The sequence below is a fragment of the Grammomys surdaster genome, unplaced genomic scaffold (genome assembly GCF_004785775.1).
Source record: "Grammomys surdaster isolate TR1022 unplaced genomic scaffold, NIH_TR_1.0 99, whole genome shotgun sequence".
In the NCBI taxonomy this organism is placed as follows: domain Eukaryota; kingdom Metazoa; phylum Chordata; class Mammalia; order Rodentia; family Muridae; genus Grammomys; species Grammomys surdaster.
Genome location: NW_021604578.1, coordinates 12,911,597 through 12,929,024, shown reverse-complemented (window position 1 = coordinate 12,929,024; position 17,428 = coordinate 12,911,597).

Genomic DNA, 17,428 nt, shown 5'->3' with positions numbered 1-17,428 from the left:
TTCTTCTTCTTCTTCTTCTTCTTCTTCTTCTTCTTCTTCTTCTTCTTCTTCTTCTTCTTCTTTTTATGGATATTCTACTTAATTACATTTCAGATGTTATCCCTTTTCCTCATCACCTCCCAAAAACCCCTTCTCCAGTCCCTTCTGTTACTTCTATGAGGATGTGCCCCCACTCATCGACCCACTCACCCAACCCTTCCTCACATTCCCCCACTTTGGGGTATCCAGCCTTCACCAGACCAAGGACCTCCACTCCCACCAATCTCTAACAAGGCCCTCCTCCACTGAATATACAGCTGGAGTCATGTGCCCATCCATACGTTTTCCCAGGTTGGCAGTTTAGACCTTGGGAGCTCTGGTTGGTTGGTATTGTCGCTCTTCCCATGGGGCCACAAGACCCTTCAGCTCCTTCAGTCTTCTCTCTACCTCCTCCTTTGGGGACATCATGATCAGTTCAATGGTTAGCTGTGTGCATCCAGCTCTGTATATGTCAGATTCTGGGAGAGCCTCTCAAGAGACAGGTATATCAGGCTCCTGTCATCCCATGTGCAGTAAACAAATGCAGACACTGTTGTGGATGCCAAGAAGCACTTGCCAAATGTGTTCTTATCTGAGAAAATGAACATGACAAAATGGTCATTGAGGACAATACTGACAATACTAGTGCCAGCATCAACAGTGAAAGAATCAGTGTTTCTTTTAAAGTTGCAGGAGAAAATCTGGTCCTTATTGTACTCAGGACACTGTAATACATGCTCTGCCACCTTACTGAGACTTTATTTGGCACCTTTCTTCAGGCCACAAGTCAGATCCACTAGAGACACATTATGGACAGGATTGTCCTAGTCCATCCCAATGAGCCTTCAGTTCAGCTCTAGCATGACCTTGCCCAAAACTATGGCCTCCCAAGTGATTTCTCAATGGGCTATCTATAGTTTTCTGGGTGGGGTTATCATCTTTTAATATTAATAGAAGAAAAAATCTTATAACTGAGATTTGCAATTGAAATTAAACTAAGCAATATTTCAAAGGCTTATAAGAAAAATTTCATGTGTACTCAGAGTTTTTAAAAGTGTAAAAAATTACAGATTTTTGTTCACATTTCATTACTCAAATCATATTGTCCAGAGGTACCATATGAAAAAATATACTACAACAAATATTTCAGAAGATTAAATAGTTTAATACTAACAATAAATTTAAAAGAATACCTTAAAATAAATATTTTGCAGACCACACACCATTAACGTCTTTTACTGAGGTTAGAATTTCCGAAAGAAAACATGTTTTATTTTAAAAGTTCATTCGGCTGCAGTCCTGCATCCCAGTAGAGAACCTGACTGTCATTCAGAAGATCCTGGATCCCTCCCTGTGCCACAAACAAATAAATGTCACTTAAAAAATTCTGTGGCTTAACTATAACTTTGCCCGTAAAAATTAGAATCTACTCATTCCTATAAACATTTCCCCAACCCTTTGATTGGTATAGCAGTTAATTTCTCAAGTTTTAATACACTAGTCCCTATAAAATTGACCTCCTGAGACTTTGATTTCTTGTATTATCACAAAAGGACTCAGACTTCTCTAGCATACTGTGTACCACCATTCTTTAGAGATAGGCACAGTACAGTGTGTGAGAGGGCACACCAGAATCAAGGACTGTGATTCAGTTGAGTGACGTTAGTGAAATCGAATATATATACCCTTTGTTTTCTCATGTGTAAGAACAGATCAATCATTATTTCTCTACAAAGTTCCTGTAAGTGTCAAGAGATAAGGCTAAAAGTTGTCATTTCTATTTGTCAGAATTGAAGTTTTGAAGGACATTGCAAATATGACTTTTAACAACATATCACTAACACTGCATCATCCTGTAGAGTCTTTACATTTGTTGATTTTGACTTAAATATTTTTGACAGTAATTGATTATTGAATATATATAATTACTAATATATAAAAATTGTCACATGTAAATATTTATATTAGTAAATATATTACTATATGCATACATAAATTTTAAAGAATGATTATTTAAAACTTACCTGTGGCATTTTAATAGGCTTATAATGCTGTTTAAAGTGTGAAGCAGTTAAGGAATGTAGTAGCAAAGAGAATATCTCTTTGTGACATTATTTACTGTTCCCATTGACAGAATGGCCAATGAATGCCTGGGGTTTATCGGTGATGTTTCTACAGCAGAAAGCAATTTCTAATGCCCTACTCCTCCTGGGAATGCATAAGGAAAGAAAAATCTCCTTTTGCACAGGTTTTTCTTTTATTCATTCACATGCCCATTTGTGTAACCCTTAATGCTATTTAAGTAAGAATCAGAAAGAGAGTCAAAACAATATGAAGCTTATCCATTGATTGATACTTTCTGTGGTAGGAATTTTTTTCTTTTGTTTGTTTGTTTGCCTTTTGTATCCTATTTTGTATTTCCTATAGAATGCTATTGATATCTGATACCTCAATTTTGAAGCTATCCCCTGCTGACACTATAATTTGTTTGTATGTTGTATAAACCACACACATATGGACATATGAATATATATATATATATATATATGAATGAATATGCATCTCCAATGTTTATGTAATGTATTCATCATAATACATATCTTGCTTATTCTGAAAAATAATTTTTCAAGTAATAAAAAAATTAATTTTATAGATGTCTAGATTATGAGAGATGTTTAGATAATAGTCTAGCCAGCTGAAAAAAAAGATTGAATTTGATATTTTCTTGGTAGAATATATAAACAAATATACATATATTTTCTATGTATTTATTCATATATTCTCTCTATATATTTTTACTATGTATTCATTTCTCAATGTCCACTTTCTTTAAACCTATATTTATAAAACTATTCAATAGTATTCAAACTTATTTATCAATTTCATAAATTTTGAGCATCTGTTCTAACCAAGGAAGATCCTCTGTTAAATATTGAAATTGAACCTGCAGAAATAGAAACAGTGCTCATCATTTAGGTGTTGTGTGACACCTTCTAGAATTATGGTATATTTAAACATCTATTTTCTAGAATCACAAAAAACGAGTTAACCTTAACTTGGGCTACTGTTTTAATGAGTCCTTTTTGAACATTTATCCCTTTATGACTTCTTATGTTTAGAGAACCTCTAATGATGTATTTCTTAATTAACTTGCAATTATATTAATTCATGATCCTGGAAAGGTTTTGTACTAACTACCAAGACTAAAAATGAAATAATTTACCTTTTCCATTCTTCAAACACTACTGAATTCAAAACAAAATGTGGTTGTAGTGGATAAACTATGCTGTTGTATTGTTTTCCACTCTTTGTAAATGGTCTCTGATGAGCTGTAGATCAGAACATGGTTTATTGGGTGTTTATGAGACATATACTCATATTTTGTTAAGGAAACAATGGGGTCATAATGGATTAGAATAAAGAATTTGAAACACACAGAGATAATTTCTAAACATTTCTGAATAGGTTATAAAGTGAGAAGCTATTAGAGATAGCAATGAGGAGTTTGAAAAATGACAAGTCCAATAAGCTATATGGTAAGCAAGTCAGCATGATCCTTCCTGGCCTGGTATGAATTTTCCGAGACTTTTTGCAAAGCTTCTTTGACCTTGTTTATGCTTTAATAACAGTATTGCTAATAAAATATTTTAAAGTGTGAACCAAAAATACCAGATAAGTCCCTTCTCCATGCACACACGCACACGCATACACACACACACACACACACACACACACACACACATACACACACACAGAGCATGATGCAAGGTTGTAAGATCTGAAGTTAGCATAAGGAAGTGGGTGTATGTGACTACATTGAAATTTACTTGTGACTTGAGGGTCAATAAAGCATGAACTTGTGTACTGATTTTACCCCTTATCTGTCTCTAGTCTTTTTGGTTGAAATCTCTAAGCCTTTGTTGCTCCATTTACTCACGACAGTGTAACATCATTTCACTATATATTGTCTCATGATGTTACTGTAAGATCAAAGGGAGAAATTGAATATGATCACATTCTGGGAAACTTTACATAACCAATAATTATATCTACGTTCAAGAAGCTTTGCAATAATTAGAGAGTAAAAGCAGACACAGCAGTTCAAAGAATAGAAATATTTTGTCCTTCTAAAATTCATATATTACAGTTGCTCATTTCAAATTAGGGACCAAGAGTTCTTCAAAATACAAAGGCTAACTGAGACGTAAGAAATCCAGTCAGAAATAAAGTATCAGTTCTCAGGGCAAATGTCTTGAGCCAACAGCAGCATGACCAAGTAAGTAGCAGTTAGAAACATTTCTGTTAGTTCTGAAAATGATTAACATTTTATAATACGAATGTAGATATTAAAAGCATACAGTACTTTTAGAACTTATTGGCATTGAAGAAAGGAGAAAGTATAACAACACAAATCTTTAGAATAATAGCTCTGTTCCTAATACAATTGCCTGCTGCTGCTTGACTGACTGATGTCTGTAAGCAACTAGTCATGACACTTGACCCGAGGTTTCAAGTTAAGGGCTGCATACAGACTTAGGAATACAGAACTGTCTTTATGTAGTTTTCGTTGATTTGGTCCAAAGTAGTTAGCTAAAATTTCTCATTTCTTTTACCTATAATGAAAAGTAAGATATCATAGAACTTTTTCCTTTTCCCCCGTTTTGTTTTTAGGCAGCATCTCACTATGTTTCCCAGGCTTCCTTAAAAGTGCAACCTTCCTTATTCTGCCTCCTGAGTGTTGAGATAATAGTTAAGAACCCTTATACTCTGCTTCAGAACCTTTCTTACCAAAATCCTAAATGCCAGTATTTCAAAATGGAACCTGATTTTCAAATAAGTTATTTTACATCCAATTAATTATGATGAGATTGACTGGAGTGTTGTGGGTCTTATTCAATATGACAATTGTTTTCAAAAGAAGACATTTGACAAAGAGATAAACACCTACAGAGGAGAAACATTATGAGAAGACATTGTAGAATATGACCATCTTTCACTACTTTGCAAGCTAAGGAAGAAGTCTTAGGACATGCCATACTCAGAGTGTGCAGAAGGAATCAATCATACCAGTTTTTTAGGGTTTATCTTCCAAAACTGAGAGATAATAAATGTCTTGTGTAAACTATTCTATTTGTAGTGCTTTGTAATGACAACCGAAGGAACTAAGAGAGACCGAGTCTAAGTATAGGCTAAGAAAGTAACCAAGGGACTGGAGATATTGAAGAAGCATTATGGTGTGTGTGTGTGTGTGTGTGTGTGTGTGTGTGTGTGTGTGTGTCTTTGTGTGTCTTTGTATCCAGTATGTTCTGATAGATCAGATTCCTTAAGCAGTTGGAAGAAAAATACAGTGACCTGCCAGACATTAAGTAGAGAGAGACCTTGGAGCACAGATGTAAATGAGACAATTTCATCAAATTCATATCCTTCAGAGGTCAGGAAATACTGTAGAAGGGCAGACAGTAGGTATGAGGAGACAGAAAGCCTGGAGAACACCAGAAGAATAAGACCCTATAGAACAACTGAGCAAAGCCAATATGAACTCACAGAGACTGAAGCAGCAAGTACAAAGCCTACATAGGTCTGTACTACAGCTTTCAATTATGCACTTTTATGAGACTCCTCATTGTATAAATGAACAGGTCTCTGCTTTTGTGCCTTCTCTTTGGGCTCTTTTATTTTTCTATTGCATCGTCTTCTCCAAACTTGATATATATGCACTCTAGGTTTTCTTGTACCTTATATTTTATTTTGTTATATTTTGTTATCTCATAGATGCCCATATTTTTCCTAGTGAGACATAGAAAGTGAGTGGATATGGGTGAGAGAGGAGTTGGGAGAAGAACCAGAAAGAGTAGACGGAGAAAAAGAAACTGCATTTAGATATTTAGATTATATTGTATGATAACATTGTCTGTAGTTAATGGAAGGGAAAAAATAAAATGAGAGCTTAAAGATTTTATCCTCATCAATTTTACATATATATATATATATATATATATATATATATATATATATATGTATGTATAGTGATAATATTTACCAGTTCCCCTCTAAATACCTTTCAATGCATTCCCCTCACAAACTCATGTCCTTTAAAAAAAATAACCAATTAAATACAATAGATGTATGGATGTGAATCCATCCACTAAAGCATGAGAAACCTACTAGTGGCAGCATGTTAAAAATAAAAAGAGATTTTTCCAACTTCACTATAGCTCTCCACAACTATGAATTACCAATAGGTCCTCCATCCTGAGTAGGGCAAATGAGTGGTTTGATCTTGTGTGAATCTTGTTTCGATAACCATGGCTGCTCTGACTTTATGAGAATGATAGACATCTCCAGATTGTACTATTGCATGGCACTCCTCCCTACCTGCCAGCTCTTACTCCCTTTCTTCCTCCTCTTTTGTAATGTTGCCCAGGCCTCAGTAGTGGTGGAGAATGTATATCATATGGTTGTTCTCACTAGGGCTGTCCTCAAGCTCTGCTGCTCAGCACTTTGATCAGTTAGTTTTCTCACTGTTAACTGCTTCACATTATAAGTCGCCATCATGACCAAGGTAGTCAGCAGCACAGGTCTATATAAACAAAAATATATAAGAGGTATATTGATTGAATTATAATCTAGTAAATTAACAATAGCACTTTCTACCCCTTAGGGCTATGACTTCCCAATACAAGGACTTTTGACCAGAAATTTAGTACTATGCATATGATTCTTTCTTTTGGGTCTGGTCTCAACGCTAATTAGGAAATGATAAGTTACCAAATAATAATCAAGTGTATTATTAGAGATATTTATATACCTTATAAGAGAAAAGTTTCTTCTTCAAATTTAAGTTGAGGAAATAGAAGAGCAAATCATTATGAGGTAGTCAAAACTACAACTCCACTCCTCCATTCTTCTGCTATCTCTTTTAAATGATGAATCTTCTGAGAATGTTTTTAAACTTTATTTCATTCTCTTATCATTTTCATTTCCACATGGTGCCCAAATAAGAGGGCATGATGATTAATTTTTACTAAATAAAGTATTTTAAATATGACAACAATGAAAGAAATTTAGTGTAAATATAGTATATAATACCTGTGTTCAAATCCAAAAGTAACAAGAAGAAATGGTTATATTGTAATAAAATTAATATAAGATGAATTCACAAATATGAATAATTTTAAGTTTTATATACATTTATATAGTTTATAGAAAAATAAAGACAATGTTATGAGAAATCTTTTCTGTCTAGTATTAATTCATTTGTCCAACTAGTATACAATGTTTTCCATGTTCCTTGTTTGTTTCTACATCTGTTCTCCTTTTATTGCTCTATGCACTTAATTATTTACTTCTGTGTTATTGGGAATTGAAAACCATGTCTTGTGCATACGGGGCCATCACTAATGAGTGCTGAGCTGCAGAGAATTGGTTGAGTTCCTTTCGCCTTCTCATTACTTTCTTTTACAGACAAGTTCATGTTAGATTTTAAAGACTGGTTTTGAATTCACTTTGTAATGCAGGCTTGCTTGAATCCTGTAATCCTCCTGTTTCAATTTCCTGAGTATCTGGAAGTATATACCTATATCATCAGAGAAAATACTGTATATGTATCTATGTGTATGTGTACATGTGTGTATAAGTCTCTGTGTATGTGCATATATATATACATATACATATATATATATATATATATATCCAACACATTATTATTAATTTTACTTCTAGTAGGAGCACAGAGCTAGCTACAGTTAACTAGTGTTTGCTGGTTCATTCAAATTTATTTTTTATGAATAGTAATAAACAGAGTCACAAGTGTCATCTTTTTTCTATGAGAACATTCACTGCACTGATTAGAGGCTCATCTCAATACTTTCTGACTGTCATCAGTAATGAAAAGTAACTGTGCTGGTTGTGTACAGCAATTTCAACCTAAGGAGTCTATTGGAACATGCATTTGCTTCCCATCAAGGCAGCTGGCACAGCACTTCAGGAAGTTAGAGCGGGTTATTCCCTCATAGATCAAAGTCTGCTTGCCAGTGTTATATATATTGACCTGTCCAACTCCCTTTGTGTAATTGATCACTTTGCCACCCAGAGGATTTCCTTGCTGCTCTAGCCTAGCAAAGTTCTCCATGAGGCTTTAGATAATGAAATGTTCTCCTTACTTTTTGCCTGGGAAATTCATAATTTTCCAGGAAGATAGAAGGCCCTGCACTTTGGCAGTAGTTATTTTTGCTAAAGTATGTTGATTTTTCCCTTTATTATCAAAGGAAGCCCCTATATTGCAGATGATTGGAATATGCCTACCTGTACATTATGTAATTTTGCAGATTGACTGACAATGACAATATCAGAAGTGCTCTGTTGACTGGAGCATATGGAGAACTGTTTGTCTTTCTGTTTTCAAAAGATGGGACAAATCATTCATCATTGCCTGCCATGAGGTGTGCTAACATCCTGCCATAGTGTGAGTAGGAAGAAGAAAGGGCCCATAAAGCTTCCCGATGCCTATATCCCAGTGGCACTTTTAGGAGCCAAATTACCGATAAGTACAATTATTATCCAAAGCCAAATATGAGTTTTTAAAATAGAGTTGTTCTCAGCATTTTGGCTTACTGTTTAAAAAACATTAATACAATACTAAAATGCTTGATAAATCCAGATTGTAGGTTCAACCATTCTGGAATAGGTTTGTAATGGTGTTTTTATCAGGATGGGCAGTGACTTTTTCTATTAGTCAATTTTAATATTAATATATTTTGATGCACATTTTATGACCTTTGTATTGTTGAAAACTTTATGGATGAGTAAAGAAGTGAGATTTATTCTTTCATTCCTTTTGTGCTTTAACATGTCACAGAAATCTTTATGACGCTGATATTTTTAGGGCAGCTCTCTTTCTTTTTTAAAATTAGTTAATTATTTTTTTAAATCAAATTGTAATTTTTACATATTCACACAGGTTTTGACATCAACCCCTATGTAGTCAGGCTGGTCCCTCAGGAACCCAGAGAGATATTTTTATTCCCTTGCAGTGCTTAGCCTCACAGCCTAAGCAAGAATCCAGTCGGGGGGTGGGGGGTCTGGGTGGCCCTCTCTGCTTGGTCTAGGGGCAGAAGTCCCCTCTTTTAGGTTAGGTGGAGATGGATTTGGAGAACACCCTGGATAGAGTAACAACCTCATCTTGAGTCTCGTGGTCCTCCATAGCTAACTTATGATAATGTGTCTAAATAGGTTTTGTTACCAAATTATTTATCCGTTGTTTCACAAAGTTAATTAGCCTATTTAAGGCCCAGGGACCAGCAGAAATAAGCAAAAATAACCCAATTAATGGTCCCAAGATGGCAGGAAGTAGGGTTGACAACCATGGAGAGGCTGAAAACCAATTCTTGTACCAGCACTCATCTTTCTCTTTCTCTCTCTGTCTTTTCTCAGGGCCTTCTCTGACCTTTTTCATGCTCTCTTTAACCATCCCTGTCTTGTCTATGTAAAGGCAACATTCTGCTTTAAGGGCTGTACACATTCAAGAGCTGTACACAGTCTTTTCTATTGTAAAAGAATAAATCAAGTCCAATAAAGTACTTTGCAAGTTTTGGAGGTCTCTTCAGACAGTGAAATGGGGGATTTCTTCAGATTAGTGATGTCAATCTCTAGCTGTTTGATGTTCTTGGCAATTGCCTGTCGAAGGTCTGAGTAGTATAAGTTTGGAGACCAGCATCTGGATTAGAACTTCTAACAGCAGACATCATGGGTGATTCATTTTTACCTGAGATACTGCCCGGGTTAGAGCTCCTGGGAGGCCTTCTTCCTCTGGGTTTTGTGTGGTTGGGTACAGAGCTGCTGTCTGGGATCTGCTGTGTGCTCAGACCCAGACCAGAAGTCGGGTATCTCTCTTTCAATATTATACTTATTCAGTGAGTTTGTTGGGGCCATGTAGAGCCCAACTTTTTCTTGCAATAACTGAATCCTCAGTGAAGTCCATCTTAATGAATTCCAGATAGTCAAGGGAAAAGACTGTAGGGACCATAAAAGAGAAAAACCAAACCGTAGACCAATGGCTTTCCTAGTTTTGAGGGATGAAGTGAATTACTCTCAGAAACACACTTATTTATTATTGAATTGCATCATTAAAGGCAAATGTAGTTTTAGCATGGATCATTCAAGTCTGTGGATCATTAAGTGTCTCAATATAATTCAGGAATGATCACATTCATGAAATTTTTAAAAGAATTGTGAGAAAATGATTTCTATTTTACTTAAAGAGAATAATGCACCTAAAAGATACTAGAAAATCATAGGTGTATTAATGATGAAGAAACACATACAAAGAAATAATTCAGACTTGTTGTATGACCATCTCCTGGAACTGATACTTTCAGGAATAAATGATCACATGCAAACCGTAAGCACTTGAAGTCTTAATTAGTATTGACAGCTACAGGCACCAATAGATACAAGTAAAAGCAACTCAAAAGTAATAAAGTATTTTACGGTGGGAGCATAGAACTATATGATCTACAGTAAAATAATCTGCTGAATCTTTTATGTCTATCTAAAAGTTTTGTTTTATTGTGGCTATTGAACTTGAGGCACACTGTGGAGAAAATTACAAGGCAGGAAAATTTGCATTGTCATTGTTACTTCCTCCTGCATTTGATGCTATAGAATCATTTTCTGACTACACACATATTCAAAGCCTGTGGTTTAATGTATCTAAAACTCATTTCTAATACCTATTTTCATTTCCTTTATTCCCAACTAGGTTAAAAGTCATTAATAGTATTAGGAATACTTGGGTTTAAGAATGACAAAATGGACAGTTAATTAGAATAATGTATTCTAGCAAAGGACACTAAATAGCTCCACTCCATTACAGATTTAAATAATCAGTTTAAAAATGAAAATGATAATAAAGGACAAAGGTATCTTTGCCAGGAAAATTATACAATACTAAACTTTGAGATATATAAAGACAGATTTTACTTGATGTCCAAGTGAATACTTATCACCAGTCCCATGTATTAACTATTGCGTTGCAAACTGCCGTCTGATGAAGATATTTTAAGTGAAAAAGCTTCTTAAGATTCTATGTTATACCCTTGTATATGTGATTTATAAATTGTCACATGGTTGTCAGTTGGAGACTGGGCTGCATGTCAAAGGGGGTCACTAACAGTGCTACTAATGGATGCTGGCTGCACACTGGGAGCCCAGGTGGGTTGTTGAATGAAGAACTTGCATGTGCCCTCTCTGTTTGTCAATTTCCTTAGCAGGGTGCCTTAACTTCTGATGATAGATCATAAGAATGAATATTACAGGAAATTGAAAGTTGTACAACTTCTCAGGACCTCACCCTGGGAGCCACTGAGTTACACTTCTGTCACATTCTACTGATCCAGTAGCTGATATACAAGACAGGACATTAGAATCTATCTTGTGATATTGAGGTAGAAAAATGACTGGAAAAATAACATTGGAGGAGCTATATTTTAGGCCACATGATAATCAAAACTTCTACAAATTTTAAATTTCAGGGTATGCAAGCTATTATTCAAAGCAGACATGTAGTAGCACATGATTCTAAAGGTTATTATACTTCTTAGTATAATGAATACAAAATTCAAAAGCTTTCCTATGGATGACAGTTTGGGAGTTCAATTACAGACAGAAAAATAATGACCAAAAATCTTTGCTAGTTTTTGCACAGCATTGGAAGAGGGTAATTCATCCAACTTTTGAGTGCTCAATAGTTAATATTTTATCATGCAAGGCCTAAACATCAATACTCAAATTGCCATGTGACCACATTCCTGTAAGGTGATTATTAATCTCACTCTAATTAAGTTGAGAATCATTAACATAGACATGAATATCATTCTCTTTTCAGTTAACAAAGCAAAACACAGGAGGATCAGGTACATAAGCTTCAAATGACTCAGCAGTAACAGATGCACTCAACAGAGACAACATAGCCAGGAAGAATTCTACGGTCACACCCTTCTCCTGAGAGCTCACTAATTCTTTTCTCTCAATCACTGATTTCTTTATATGAGTCATTGTTGGTAGAGGGACTCTGCTCTTCTTGATTCAATGACTCCATCACTTTGTTCTTTTCCATTGCTTCAGGTGTATCCTCTGTAGAATGCTTTTGAATCCATCTTCAATAGGTTGGGTCAGGCTTTCAGGTATCCACTGGCTTTTTAGCACCTGGAGTAAAAACACACCCATAGCCTAGCCTCCAGTGAAATACTGAATCCAGGCAGTCTGTCATAGTTATAATTTTATGTTGTGTACAGACACCATGACCAAGGCAACTTTTATAAAGGACAACATTCAATTGTGGCTGACCCATAGGTTCAGAGGGTCAGTCCATTATCATCAAGGTGGGAGCATGGCAGCATCCTTGAAGGCATGGTGCCAGAAAAGTTGAGATCTACATCTTGTTCCAAAGGCAAACAGGAAAAAATTGGCTCTCACTTGACTAGGAGGAGGGTCCCAAAGCCCATCACAGTGACACACTTCCTCCATCAAAGCCACACCTATTCCACCAAGGCCACACCTCCTAGTTGTGCCACTCCCTGGTCTAAGCATATTCAAACCACCACACTCTCCAAATGACCTGTTATAACATCTCTCAAAAGACCATGACTTAGAATTTTTTGGAGGGGCTCAAAGATGTTCTGCTGGCGTAAGGCAATTCTTGCCAAATTTTATATATTTCAAGTATATAAAACAGAAGATGAAATAGTATGAGGAGTAGCTGTATTGCCCTTCTCACTCTCCCTTACTTTTAAATAACATTTAAGTGATCCATTAGCTCTTTCCAAAAATGATTGACCTTGGGGGTTATATAGAATACCTGTGATGTTGGTTACAGCATACTCTTGGAAAAACTCCTGAAAAGGCTTGGTAGAGTGTGTTGGACCATTATAAGTTTTTAATATTTCATAGCAACCCCAAATAACAAAGGTTCTGAGGGGGTTAAAAAAAGGTGATAACATTGTTATCTATTTCTCCTAGTAGAGGAACTGTGAAAATGAGCAACAAATAGGTATCCACAATGACATGGACATTTAGTAACTTCCCATAGCTTGGGACATAGTAACATCCATGTGTAAATGTGATTTGGCAATAATCCTCTGGGAGTTATAGCATAAGAAGGAAGGGATATTATATTAAGTTTTACACATGAATAGCATTCCTTAACTTTCAAGTTTAGAGGCTAAAAGTTGCAAGATGTTGCAAGGTGAATGTAGATCATGCATAATCCCATCTATTGCCCATCCATTTGGTTATAGATGAGTAAAAATCAGTGAAGCATCTCTAGAAACCTTAAAAACATTTCTGGCATCTACAAAAACTACTTTTGCAGAGGATATTTGCAGAAGCCTAGTACTTTTTAGGAAATGGAATAGCATGTTTTAATAAAAAAATCACTAAGCTTATTGGAAGGAATGAGTTTATCAATTTGAAAGGTGTGTACAGCAAAAACCATTGCTAACTCATCAAAGTAACAAATATTACAACCATTTTTTGTCATATACAATGCAAATTTTTATTGGCTGTTGTCTGAATGACTACTTTGTGTAAGACCTGCCTTCAATTATCAATTCAGCAAGAATAAGCCAATATGAAAAGATAAACTTTTTTTTAACTGATAGATTTGTCTAATCTACTGACCCCTCAACTCAAAGAAATTTTGTGGAAATGTTGGAAGAAGCGATAACTAACAATACAGGAACAGAATGGTGATTTGGAATACTCTGAACTGGGTTATAAGAACATTTTCCATTCGCTATAATGCTATGTGTGCAGGCTCAGTCCATTCTCTGAAAGAAGACGGAGGAGGAGGAAGAGGAGAAGGAAAAGGATCAGGATTCCTTATAAAGAAATCAACTAAAGGTTGCAGGAATTTTTAGTTGTTGTGGGAATTTTTAACATAGCATTGACATAGCATAGTCTGATCCAATTTCTGTCCCCTAGCAGCTTCTGAAGGTCATTTATTCTTTAAGGCATAGTCCCTAATTTCCACCTTTGAAGAAATAATTGTTGAAGGCTTTATCAACTTTCCTAAAAATATGATTAGAATGGCACATCATACTTTTTAAAGAAGCTATAACCATTCCACAATGGGTTATTCCAATTTTTCCCTCAGCAAACAAATCTTCCAGCATTCTATTATTTTCACCAGAAAGGAAACTATCATTCATATAATGTACAATAAAAGTGAGAGCAAATAGTTCTCTAGTTTCACTTAAAGAAGTAGCAGTGAATTTTTGACCCAAATTGGGGCTATTTGCCACTTCTTGCGAAACTTTCAAATGATATATTTTCATGTAAGCCCAGGTAAGTAAAGAGAAAGTACACTGAAAGCAAATATCTTACAACTTTTAGGATGCTAAGGTATAGTATAGAAACAGTCCTTTATATATAGCACTATAATAGACCACTCCTTAGGTGAGAAACTACTTTAATAACATCAGTAGGAAAGGACATAAAGTAGTGGAGAACCATCCCCATGGTGTCAAATCTCCACACACTTGCTGGATGGGTGTTAGGAATGGAGGGAATCAGAGCAACTGGCAAGGTGGGGCAAAATCAGCACAAGGACAAGAAAAACAGCCAACTTCACACAGAGAGTCACTAGATAAAATATCTTCATGTTCTCACTATTCTCCTATGCCTAGTGTTCTGATTTTTTCTGATCACTTTTACTTTTTAACTGTGTCACTTTTATCGATTACTGTTTTCATTTCTTTCTAAAGCTGAAAAGCATCATTGGGATTTTTTTCAGGTCCTCAAGAGGATCACCTTTATAGATTCCAGGAAGTTTCCACTGCACTTGGTTTCCACATCATCTCCAAATGCTTCCACCTCCAATTCCAGCCATCTCTCCCCGCACTGTCTCTCTTCACCCCATTTAACACCCTTCCCTGATCCTGTTCTCATCTGCCTGAAATCCACCCAAAAAATAGAATTATTTTCCTCTCCCAGGGAAATCCATCCATTCCCCTAAACTCCTTCTGAAATGCCTCTGAGTCTACAGATTGTAGCTTGGTTATCAAGTGAGGGTGAGATGGGGTGGAGGGATAGAGTGTAGGGAGAGATAGCTGTAATTGTAAGGGGGTGGTGTGGCATGGAAACATTATGTAGTATAAACTTTCTATAGAATCAATAAAGGTGGTACTAATGAGGCCTCCTAGTAATAGGAGATACTGAGTTTAAGCTGGTCATCTGTTGTAGCCAGATGAGTCTTCCACTGTGAGACTAGGGTGCATACAATTGAGTGTTATCCAAGGGGTTCCCATGAAAATCCTGAAGCTACTCAGGCTGTTGCTAAGACAAAGGGTTACTCACTGCAAATTGACAGTGGGGCACAACTCCCAACAACAACACCTACACAAGTAATAATTTATTTAGAGGTTTTGGAAGGAATTTGAGTGTTTTATCTCCTTTTACACATGAAAATCTTCACTGTAGGTACAGGGTATATCTTTCCTATGTGATCAATAATCTAGACAAGTTTTGCCACTCTTTAGCCAACCCTCTGTCTAAAAAGTTTTATTTATCCTCAAAAAAACAGAGCACTTCCTATATTAGAAAAAGAATCATTTTGGTAAAAGACAAAATTGTAAAGAAAATGCTCACTTAAAATTAATATTATCTACCTTCAATGAGTTTTAAAGATAGTTTATTTTCCTTGCCTTGCCATTTCTTTTATAATTGTTATTGAAACTATATTTTTACATGTATTTTATTTGTGTGCGTGTGTGTGTGATTTTAGTGTGTGTGTGTGTGTGTGTGTGTGTGTGTGTGTGTGTGAAAATGTGCCACATACATCACACATATAACAGTCAGGAGAACTTGAGTGAGTCAGTTCTCTTTCCACAGTGTGGGTTCTGGAGACTGAACATCAGACTTGGTGGTGAATTTCTTTAACTACTGAGCCATTTCATAGTCACTTAAGATGGTTATTAAACCGAATGCATGGATTTCCTTTATTAGGACATAGGTAATAATATAGTTAGTTATACAACCTCCAGGCATACTCTTTTATATTTTTTAATAATTATCTATCTATCTATCTATCTATCTATCTATCTATCTATCTATCATCTATATCCTAAATGGTGCTCCCTCTCAGTCCTGTCTCAGAGAGTCCCTCCCCCATACACACTCCCACTATCCTCTAGGAGGAGAGCCTCCCCATAGTCTCCCATCCTAGTGCATCAAGTCTCTGGAGAATTAGATGCATCCTCTCCCACTGAGGCCAGACATGGCAGCCCTCTGCTACATATGTGCCAGAGGCCTCAAACAATCCATGTATGCCTTTGGTTGGAGGCTCGGTCTCTGAGACCTCCTAGGAATCCTGGTTAATTGCCACTGCTTGTCTTCCTGTGGAGCTGTAATCTCCTTGAGGGCTTTCAATCTTTCCACTAACTCTTCCATACGTTTCCTCAACTTCTGCCCAATGTTCTTTTGACTCAGTCAGCTGCTAGGTAAAACCTCTGAGAAGGTGCTAGGCTAGGTTCCTGTGTGTAAGCACAACATAGCATCATTAATAGTATGAGAGATTAGTTTCTGCCCATGGGAAGGGTCTCAAAATGGCTAGAGTTCACATTATGATTACAAATTGAATTTTTAATTCAGTGTGTCAAAACCACAAAAAAACTGTATATCAATGTTTAAAAATACTCATAATAATTGCCATAAATCCGAGGCAGTTGAACAGTGACTTGACAATTGTCTTACTTACTGACTTCACTGTCTGGAATTTTAATTATAGTCTATGAATTAATCACCTATGCCCTCTTATAGAAGTTAGTCTGGTGATTTTCTTGTGCTATTGTTAAAAGAAAAATATCATATCCCTATCCAATTCAAGTGGTGAGGACAGCTCAGCTCAGTACTGGGCAATGAAGCGGGGAACGTTCTCTGTAACTGCAGCAGTGGGGATGCTTGTGTTTCACAAAGCTAAAAGAATAGCAGCAAGAATAAAGCATCATGCCGCTTTATTACCCACCATTCCCAGCATCAGCGATAATGCTAAGCATTTTCTTGCCAATTATTCTCAGGCAGGAACTGAGGATTCAGCTTTCATTTTTGATAGGACAGAGATTCATATTTTATCCATTTATATCCTCTAACATCTACTCACAAAATAAATGGTCTTGAAATGTCAAATGGCAGTTTCAAGCATGAAAGACACAAAAGATCCAGGAAAAATAAAATTATGGCTTTTGGATATGCAGTTTTCTATTGGTATCAGTGGGGAGAGTGCTTCTAGCAGCCCATGTGGGCAGCATCATCTGTGGATACATATTTCCTTATGCAAAATGCATCACATTTATCTATAACATATTCATCCACTTGAAGATTTTTCAACCACCTCTAAATTACTTATAATACATAG